A 10,991-nucleotide genomic window follows, 5' to 3' on the forward strand; every position below is an offset into this window, starting at 1 on the left:
TGTGAAGCTCTTTGAGATGCCTCAACAACATGACAAGGCGCTATATCAAATGCAAGAATTATTATTTGATCGGCAACTGAAATAATACAGTGCACAGTAATGTCGCACAAACAGCCATGGTGCAAGTGACCAATTTTATTTTGGGGATTGTTGGCCAGGACACCAGGAGAGAGAAACTCCCTTTTCTTTTCCAATAGTGCCATGGGATCTTTAACATCTATTGAACAGGCAAATGGCATCTCGGTTTAACATGTCATCAGAAGGACAGAACCTACGACAATGCAACACCCCCAGCGCTACATTGAAGTGTCAGCTTAGTCTATGTGATTCCTAGCCCCGACATGGGCCTTGAGCCCATAACCTTCTGACTCAGAGGCGAGAGTGCTAACACTGCGCTAGGCTGACACACAAGTGATTGAGAAAGGGTGACACGGTCAAGCCAATTGTTACACAAACTAAGAGACCTGTTTGCAAAGTCTTTCTCTCTCCGAAAGGACAGGATTCACACTTCATTTCCACACAGTTCTGTAACCTGCCTTAACAAAGGTCAACTACTAAGAATGGAAAATATTATTCAATGGAGAAAGTGCCTCATCACAACATCAAAACTTCTCAAAAGTGCTTCACAGGATAAGAACATAAGAATTGCCAGACAAAAGAAGACCAAGGTCCATCCAGTATGCTTTTCACCATTCTGACACATTGTGTCCCAAACTATATATTGTATCCCAAGATATTATTTCCTAATAGAAATCTACCTTATTTGTTCTTGAAAGAATCAACACTTTCTGCTTCCGCCATCTTCCTAGGGAGCCTGTTCCATACGTTTACTACTCGCTCACTGAACTGGAGTTTCTGCTGATTTGTTTTGAACTTACCCCCCTTCAATCACAGGCCGTGTTCTCTGGTTCTACCGTTCAATACAAGAGAAAATAGCTCATCATGGTCTACATTATCTAGTCCCTTTAGAATCTTAAACACTGCAATCCTATCGTGCCTCAACCTTCTCTTCTGCAGCATGAACATACCCAGTTTACCTAATCGCTCCTCATAGTCCAGTCTCTCCATCTCCTCAATCATTTTGGTTGCCATCTTCTTATCCTCTATGTGATTATTCGCATTCTCTCAATATTGTTTTTATATTACAGTCACCAGAACTGTACTCAGTATTCCAAGTGCTATTTTATAGTAAACTGTGCAGTGACTATTTGACACTGTAATAGTGCATTCAATTCTACAACTCTATATAGTCTAAATGTTAAGTTCAGGAGCTCTAGCCTCCTGCATGTCCCTCGTTCCCTCCACTCTAGCATCAGCGGCCGTGCTTTCAGCCACTACGTCCCGAAATTCTGGCACTCTCTCCCTCAATCCCTCCCCCTTCCTTCCCCTCTTTCAGATCAAGACTAAAAACCTTCCTCCTCAACCACGCTTATGGTGATCTCCCCCTCACCCTGGCTCGGTGTTGTGCTCCACCACTGGTAAGTGCTCCAAGACGCTACCCTGCATGAAGGGCACTTTATAAATGCAAGTTCACGTTGTGTAAAGAATGGTTGAGCATGTTTAAATACCACAGATACGAAACAATGCATCTAAACTCACAACCTTGTACAGATTATTCACATAGCAGCATTTATAGCTTCCACCTTTCACCCCCAATGTCAATCGCTCAGAACAAAATAAGCTATTTGGAATTAGAAATTGATCACAGTTTGTGTGTATAATTATATACATACAGCAGTGTTTTGGTTCTTGGGTTTCTAAGAGATATAGTGATCACATAGCAAAATAATATCATTAAGACACATAAGTTAAAGTATACACTGCAATTAGATAATAATAATTCTTACATCTGATATAGTGTAAAGTGGATTGACTGTATTTTTAAAGTGAAGTGTGGCAGCCTATTGTGCACAGCAGTGACCCACCACAGTCATTGATTGAGTGACAAAATTATTATTTTTTTTGAAGGGGTTATTGGTACGATCCGCCAATTAATGAACATACGGTTCCTATGTAATACAATAAGAGGCATATGAAGTAAGGTTTTGTACGTCCAGAAATTGAACCCAGGTCCTATCGTTTGTGAGGCAAGTGTTCTTAACCAATACACTAAAGGATTCCACATTGTATTCTGAAACAGCAGAAAGAACATAATCCCAAAAGCTGTCAAGCTTACTCCACACGTCTCTGTTTACCTAGCGGCAAGTAGGAACTTGGTTGTTAGTTGATTGGCGGATTATTTTCCGGGGGTAATAATTCTTTCAAAAAAAATACTAATTTGGTTACTCAATCCACGACTGTTTGTGGGACGTTGTTGTGTGCAATTGGCTGCCGCGTTTTGCCCACAAAATATAAAGTCAATTTAATTTACAGTATATTCTGTGAAGCGCTTTGAGACGTCTCGAAGACGTGATAAGGCGCTATATCAAATGCAAGGATTATTATTATAACCTAGTACATAGTTCTCAATTCTAAGTATCCCAGGCACTCATATCTTGCAACTTTTGCTCATGGTCAGAGACTTGCGAGGTCGAGATTGCCAGTTTACGGGCACCCTGAGATATACATCGAGTACAGAGAGAGGAATGAACACTATTCTAATAGTTAACATCCACCGTGCACATCCCAGTTCCTCAAAACAACAGGAGATTAAACATCTTGTGAGTGAGCATCACCTACTCAAATTCATTTACTCACCAAATTGAACGAAACTCTGACACTGAAAGTAATAAAAATACAGGCACACACTAGAAAACCTCATATATGGTTTACATGCTTACCAGTTAGGGGTATTGTAACAGGAAATTGTTGTGTTGACCTGCCTGGGAACAAGTGGAGTTTCCTTCAAGCCGGCAACATTGTATTTACTCTGCGAGTTTGTCCTCTCAAACAGGTGACAGGTGGACATTCACAACATAACATTCACATCAGATACATTTTACAACAGCAAACAGGTAGATATCAGAATCATGTAAGTATCAACCCCAGGAATACACACTTCAAAGAGTTCGAAGCTCACAAGAGTACTTTCTAACCGAAAATATTATTGTCAGTGCATCTAAATATTCAGCACAAACCAAATAAAAGCCAAAATGTTACTTTTTTTAACATTAAACAATAAATAGCCAATTTCTGTCTGTGAAAGGCGCTATACAAATGTAATTTGTTGTTGTTATTTGCCAACTATGTGTAGTACACAGAAAGAAGCAATGGACACATCATTTGCTCAACAAAGAATCAAACACAGATCCCCCAAAACGACATGTATTGCAACCAAATAATTGGTCTAGTCTAGGCTGAGTGGAGTGCGCCAGTCTTCGGGTGGGACGTTAAGCCGAGGTGCCGTCTGTGCCTTTTCATGTGAATGTTAATAATCCCATGGCACCAATCGAAAAGAGAAGGACTTCAGATAAAATTACTCATTCACTTCTTGGCTGTTTGTGGGACATTGCTGGGCACAAATTGATTGTTGGGTTCACCTACACGTTTTTCAGAAACTTTCTGTGAAACACTTCAAGACGATTTGACCACACGGTGAGGTGCTGCATTAAATGCAAAGGTTATTACTTTAAATGCACACAGTCATAACCTCACACTATTGTCAGGGTATCAAGGGATATGGGGCAAGGGAGGGTAAGTGGAGTTGAGGTACAGATCAGCCGTGCAGTAAGTCAGAACCTGGTTGTTAGTCGACTGGCAGATCGCTTTCCGGGGACTGTTTCCGGGACACTGCTGTGCACAATTGGCTGCCGTGTTTGGCCCATGAAACATACAGTCAATTCACTTTACAGTATACTCTGTGTTTTGAGTCGTCTAGAAGATGTGAGAAGGTGCTATATCAAATGCAAGGATTATTACTATTACCTATCCAATTCCCTTTTGAAAGGTACTTTCGATCTGCCTCCATCACCCTTTCAGGCCGTGCATTCCAGACCCTAAAAGCTCTCTGGGTAAAAAAAAAATTCTCCTGGTCTCCCATCAGGTTCTTTTGTCAATTATCTTAAATCTGTGTCCTCTGGTTAGCGACCCACCAGTCAGAGGAAATAGTTTCTACCTCTCTATTCTACAAACCGCTCATAATTTTGAAACACTTCTATTAAATCCCCCCTTAACCTTCTCTGCTCTAAGGAGAATAATCCCAGCCTCTCTAGTTCCTCATCCCTGCTATTATTCTGGTAAATATCAAAAAGTTTGGAGGAGAAAGAGTTTCAAACCAGTGAATTCTGTAAATAGTGATTCAAACTGAACTGTGCTGAACGCTTTCTTGGGCAGAAGGCTTATGCATTTGCAATCAGTATACTGGCAAAAGGGGAACATTCCTTTTACAAAGATGTTGGCTTACACTTTGGTGAATTTATTGCGACTTTACTTGAATTCCCATTTGTCCAAAACTCTTCAAAGAAGTGTTATTTTAAATAAATGTTTAAGATTCTAGTTGCCAAAACATTTGGATCTGGTATTATAAGATGTGACAGAGAATTCGGGATCACAGCAGTGGAGAATAATGCAAAACAGTGGTCGACGTTAAGAGTAACGTAATGATGCTCAGACAGAGAAAACAAAAATCGCTGTTTTCCTTTCGTTTTGTGAGAGGAGGGAGAGGAATAAAGAGAGAAACATAATAATAATAATTCTTGCATTTGATATTGAGCCTAATCGCATTATTGGGATGTCTCAAAGAGCTTCACAGAATATATTGTAAACTGAATTGACTTTATATTTTTGGGGCAAAACACGGCAGCCAAATGCGCATAGCAGTATCCTACAAACAGTCGTAGATTAAGTGATCAAATTATTATTGACTAATAACCAGCTTCCTACTTACTGTATTGCTAGGTAAACAGAGGTGTGTGGAATATGGAAACTTACCTAAGGTTTTGCCTTGCTCAGGAATCAAACCTGGGTCCTCTCACTTCCGAGGTGAATGCTCTAACTACTACACTACAACCAAGATCTAAAATCAAGTCAAATCTACGGACAAGACAAAGACACTGAAAATAAAACCAGGATTTCACCGAAATAGGTCATTCTTTTGTTGCAGTGGATTACCATTTACTGATCAAAATACAAATCTCCAGATCATACAGAAAAACATCCAGAACCAAAAGCAGGACATTTGTTCATTAAATGTCGAGTTCAGATTTCCTTTCGTGGATTGCAGAAAAAAGGAAGCTTGCAAGAAAAAAAAGTGATAATGAAAGATAATAATTCAGAATGTATGTGTAAATTAACTTTATAATAATGATAAGTCTTGCATTTGATATAGCTACTTATCATGTCATTGAAACGTCTCAAAGCTCTTCAAAGAAATATTGTAAAGTGGATTAACTGTGTATTTTATGCACAAAACACGGCCACCAATAGCGCTCAGCCATGTCCCACGAAAAGTCATGGATTGGGTGACCAAGTTATTATTATCTGGAAGGATTATTATCCCCGGAAAGAGATCCACCGATCGACTAACAACAGGGTTCCTACTTACTGCTAGGTAAACAGAGGTGTGTGGAGTAAGGAAACATGTCTAAGTTTTCACCCTGTCCAGGAACTTTATACACAAACTTGACAATTGAGGCTATGTTCCAACTAATCCTTATATCTGTTGAGTGAATGTGAACACCCAGTAATCTGTGGTTGAACATTCACGGTCAAGCACAAATATTTCATACGCCATTATTCTAAAAGGAGCAATATCCTCTGAACTGGCCCATCGAGATTGCAGTTCAAAAGCAATATAGATTTAAAGAAAATTATTCAACATTTTAATTTTTTTTCACAGTAAAATACAAGAGTGTTGCACATCAATAGTCACATCATTCGCCTGTAAAATACAGTCACTGCACTTCACAGTGTATCCTGTGAAGCGCTTTGAGATGTCTAGAAGATGTGAAAGACGCTGTACCAAGTACAAGAATTATTATTATTTATTATGCAGCAAATGTCTGCAGTCCACTGTCTGCCTTGCTGTCACAGTAAAATGTTACCTACCCGAATCCTACTAGAGAGCTTAAAACGATAAAGTGTAATATTCATCTAAGCAATTCTCAACCTTGTGTCTCTTTCCCATGGGAGTGTGGGGAAAGAGAAGAATATAGCCTTTCTGGGGAGGGGGGAGTAAAGAATAACAAACACCAGAGCATGATTATAAGGCACTAATCCCCTGGGATTCCAATGATATCATGAACCAAAATAGCAAAGATCAAAACGAATTACAAATCCCAAACAGAAACTGGTGCTTTGCCGTTATTTCTGCACATCAATTTCGACCCCCCACCCATCCCTCCCCAGCCCCAGTAAGTGGGTGCATTTCACTCCAGGTCCCTTTTCCTTTCGCCAAGGATAGGCACCTTGGCAAACCAACACACCCTCCTTGACTTGTGCCGAGATTCCACACCAAAAGGAACAAATCAACACCGCAGTCACTGCACGTTCCAGGATTGATCCAACTTTTTTTTGGACCAAAAAATGTGTCTTGACACATGCAGAAAACCCGTCACCGTGTTTAAAGAGTATCCAAACCAAACTGAGAATTTCATGCATCCCACCTACACGTGGAAATCCCAGAGATATGTTGTTGGAATGGAATGCACACTCTCTCCCTGGAGGGTCACATCCCGTTTACCTAATTACAGAAAGATTAGGCACAGGTTGGCAAGAGCCAAGGGTTGGAGATCCCAGGGTGTATGGAGAGGTAACTGCTGGAGTCCAACCAGCTAACACCGTATAGCTTGCAATTGATAGCACCGTCTGATAGCTATCCCGCTGCTTGTCCAGCTAGGACCACCCTACCCAATAGGGCTTTGGCTTGCAGGGTTAATGGGAGCTGAGTGGGAAGATTCCCTGCCGTCAGTGACTAGACTGCCCTTCCAAGTGCTGCCGAGGAGCCACAAACCCGGTACAGAAGCAATCAATTTGACGATCAAGTTACTGCGCCACAGGTACCAACATAGATAAGGAGAAGGGTAAAAGGTTCTTCCACATGGCACTGGTTCAGCTGAGAAATGCAACAACAAAGTCAAACAGTTTGTAAACATCTGAAATACAAAATGTACAGTATCACAGCCGTTCAAACACCCTGTTCTATAGCTGTGCTTCTGACTTGAGGAATGCTCAATAATAATAAATAATAATTCTTGCATTTGATATAGCGCCTTATCACGTCAGTGAGACATCTCAAAGCATTCCACAGAATATATTTTAAAATGGATGGACTCTGTATTTTGTGGGCGAAAAGGGTTAGCCCAATTGCACACAGCGGTGTCCCACAAACAGTCGTGGAATGAATGACCAAATTATTAGTTATTTTGAAGAGGTTATTACCCATGGAAAATGATCCACCAATCAACTAACAACCAGGTTCCTACTGACTGCTGGGTAAACAGGAGTGTGGAGTTAAAACCTTGCCTCAGGTTTCTCCGTGCCTGGGAATTGAACCTGGGTCCTCGCGCTTGCGAGGAGAGAGTGCTAGCCACCATGCTACTGAACTCCACACACTCTTTTGTAACTGTCACCAAGGTCTCTTAAAAAAAAAGTGGCATTTCTTCCCACCCACCACACACAAAACATGACTTTACGATACTTATTGGACGAGCACTTTAGAAAGAAAGTGCTCCCTTCCCCAGTCAAATTATAACCTGGATCTCTGACAGGTCCTTGGCTCCAGGAAAAACATCTCAGAGGGTTACCAATGTGAGGATCTGAACAGAGGGAGCGTGGGATGATTCCAGTCTGAAGATGGTGTTGATCAAAATTATCCGTCCTTCAGATGAGACATTAATCCGAGGTCCCGACTGCCTGTTCAGGTGGCACTGTGCCCAGGCACTATTCGAAAAGAGAAGGGAGTTTCTCTCTCCCGGTGTACTGGCCAACAATCCCCCAAATAAAATTGGTCACTCACTCCATGGCTGTTTGAGGGACACGGCAGTGTGCAACTGGTTGCCACGTTTTACCCACAAAATACGCATTCAATCCATTTTACAGTTCATCCTGTGAAGCACTTTGAGACATCTCAACGACGTGATAAGGCGCTATATCAAATGCAAGGATTATTATTATTATGGCAGTGACAATACACACCTCATGCAGTAGCTTAATAGATTTATTTGGAAGAGTTTAACATTGGTGTCAGACTGAACCATCATACCTACACAGTGCTGGCTAGACATTTGCTCTCAGCTAGTCAGATTTTTTTTAAAAAAAGAAAAATAGTTCTGTCTCACTTAGTCTTATTCGGCTACCAAATGTGGCTTTCCAAATAAGTTGGATGTTTATCTTGGGCAGAATATGTACTAACCATGCAGGCACTAAATACTAATATATACCCAGAACTCCTGTGTTTCATAATAATATGATCAGATATTCATACAGAAGGTGAACTATGACAATACAAAGGCATTAGTTTGCTCTGACCTGGTTTTGTAAGCAATGTAACGAGCTGAGGTATTGAGGGGTATTGTGTAAGCACTGAACATTATAATAATAATAATAATAATCCTTGCATTTCATATAGGGCCTTTCACTTCGGGAGGACATCTAAAAGTGCTTCACAGGATTTACAGTGAAATGGAGTGACTGTGTATTTGTGGACAAAGTGGCAGCACAATTGCACACAGCAGTGTCCCACAAACAGCCATGGAGTGGGTGAGTGGCCAATTATTATTCGGGAGGATTGCTGGCCAGGATACCAGGAGAGATAAGCTCCCTTCTATTTTCCAATAGTGCCATGAGTTCTTTAACATCCACCTGAACAGGCAGATGGGACCTCGGCTTAACATCTCATCCAAAGGACAGCATCTCCGACGATGCAGTACTCCCATCACTAAATTGGAGCATCAGCCTAGATTGTGTGATTCCAATGTGAAGCTTGAACCCATAACCTTCTGACTCAAAGGCGAGGATGCTATCAGTGAGCCAGGCTTACTATTCTTCTCAGGCAGCACCAAGTCAATGCATCAGGGTTATAGCTATTAAATTGCAAGCGAGTCTGCATTAATCCATCTTCAGCTAAGATGCAAGAAATACGCTGTCTGATGGTTGTACACAGTCCCCCATCAGCAGGGCTGGCTCTGGCCGCCTGCCTTTAAAGCAGCGTGTGTTTAAATCCCAAACAAACATGTTACATTCACGGTAATCATCACCACCATCATTACAAAAAGAAAATCATGCTTTTCTTCCAATCCTGTGGAAATCTTAGCGAACTCTCAGCGGACGCGCAAGGGCACATGTACATCTCATGATTTATGGCCCATTCAATATACACATACACACATATACACACACACACACACAAAATCACTGAAGTTATATCTCCTTTAAAAATTAGCCCAAATAGCACCTTTTCCAAATGATCCTAAGACAGTCAAGATTAATCTGTTTCCTTCCAAAAACAAAGCACATGCAACCTTCTTTTACAATTTCACACTGAAGCAAAGGGCAATCAACACAGCACACATGCATTGATGGGATTGATTTCCAGGCACTAAGTTTTGCTTCCCGGGAAAAAAAAGGATAAAATTCAGCGGTCTGGTGTGAAGCGGGACAAGTGCAGCGAAGACGTGGAGCCAAGAGCAGCCTGTGTCTGTCTGTCTGCCTCGTCTGTAGCTCGGACCCTCCTCCCAGTCTCGGGCGTGCTGTAACCCTTGCCTCGCTCCCTCTCCTCTCCCGGTGGGATGAGCGCCAGGCGGACAGGCAGCGAGGGTTCAGCTGCATTATTTTTTCCCCCAACTAAAAAATATCCCACTAACTGCATAACGCATTTCCAAAGTTACCTCCTATTCCTGGCCAATGTCAGTGAAGCATTGGATTAATAATGGCAGGTAGCCTTAAAAATGATACACGCACAATTTTTCGCATTTCACATTTCACCCACCAAACACAAGTCAATCCACTTTACAGTGAAGCAAGAGCTTTGAGAGGTCTCGACGTCGTGATAATGCACTGTATCAAATGCAAGGATTATTATTCTGTGTGCATATACACAGACATATTTCATATTATATACTGTACATCAACAAACACACACACACACACACAGCTTGTCCAGTTTCCCTTTCTCTCTCCACAGCTGCAGCTGTCTTTGCCCACAGTCTGTGAGGCCCCACAGACAACATTACACACACACACACACATTGTCAGCACTTACCCTTTAACGCAGTCAACTCTGCTCCGGCCAGTGGACGAGAGGGTAAGAGACAGGGACAGAAGCTGGAGGAGGGGAGGGAGGGGAGGGATAGAGAGAGAGAGAGAGAGAGAGGGGGGAGAGAGAGAGAGAGAGAGAGGGGGGGAGAGAGGAGGGAGAAGGGGAGAGAGAGAGAGAGAGAGGGGGGAGAGGAGAGATTTAAAATAAAAGGTAGAATCCGATTTGCTTTTTCAAAAATAAAATAAGATTTTGTTTGAGAAGGGGGTGGAGGAGGGGTTGGAGGGGGTGGAGGGAGGGGGTGGATGGGGGGTGGAGGGAGGGAGGGGGTGAATGGGGGGTGGAGGGAGGGGGTGAATGGGGGGTGGAAGGAGGGGGGATGGAGGGGGTGAATGGGGGTGGAGGGAGGGGGTGGATGGGGGTGGAGGGGGGGGGGATGGAGGGGGTGGAGGGAGGGGGGATGAAGGGGGTGGATGGGGGTGGAGGGAGGGTGGAGGGAGGGGGGGGATGGAGGGTGGAGGGAGGGGGGATGGAGGGGGTGGATGGGGGTGGAGGGAGGGGGTGGATGGGGGGTGGAGGGAGGGGGGTGGGATGGAGGGGGTGGAAGAGAGAGATTGGGGAATTATTTATATCTTTGCACAGAAGGCACAGCTGCAACTGCGGCGCTGTCCCATCTCCTAGAACTCGCTCACTTGAGTTCCCAACTTCTTCATCTTGTTACAATGAAATAAGTGGAGACAACAGCCATTCAGGAGGCAGAGAGCCTCCCTCCCTCCCTCCTCCCTCCCTCTCATTCACTCACTCACACACTCCCTCTCTCTCACTCACACACACACACTGAGACCTCTCATGTGATTGA

At 42.8% G+C, this 10,991-nt stretch overlaps 1 protein-coding gene across 1 annotated transcript in view; it reads right to left on the reverse strand.

Moving 5' to 3' along the window:
* The window catches only part of sertad2b (SERTA domain containing 2b), a 63,719-nt gene extending 52,890 nt beyond the window's left edge, over positions 1 to 10,829 (reverse strand). The window contains 2 exon segments of the mRNA XM_042333545.1: positions 10,139 to 10,200; positions 10,825 to 10,829. The gene's annotated coding sequence lies outside the window, so the exon portion shown is untranslated.
* Between the last annotated feature and the right edge of the window lie 162 nt (positions 10,830 to 10,991).

Source organism: Callorhinchus milii, unplaced genomic scaffold, assembly GCF_018977255.1.
Source record: "Callorhinchus milii isolate IMCB2004 unplaced genomic scaffold, IMCB_Cmil_1.0 Scaffold3, whole genome shotgun sequence".
In the NCBI taxonomy this organism is placed as follows: domain Eukaryota; kingdom Metazoa; phylum Chordata; class Chondrichthyes; order Chimaeriformes; family Callorhinchidae; genus Callorhinchus; species Callorhinchus milii.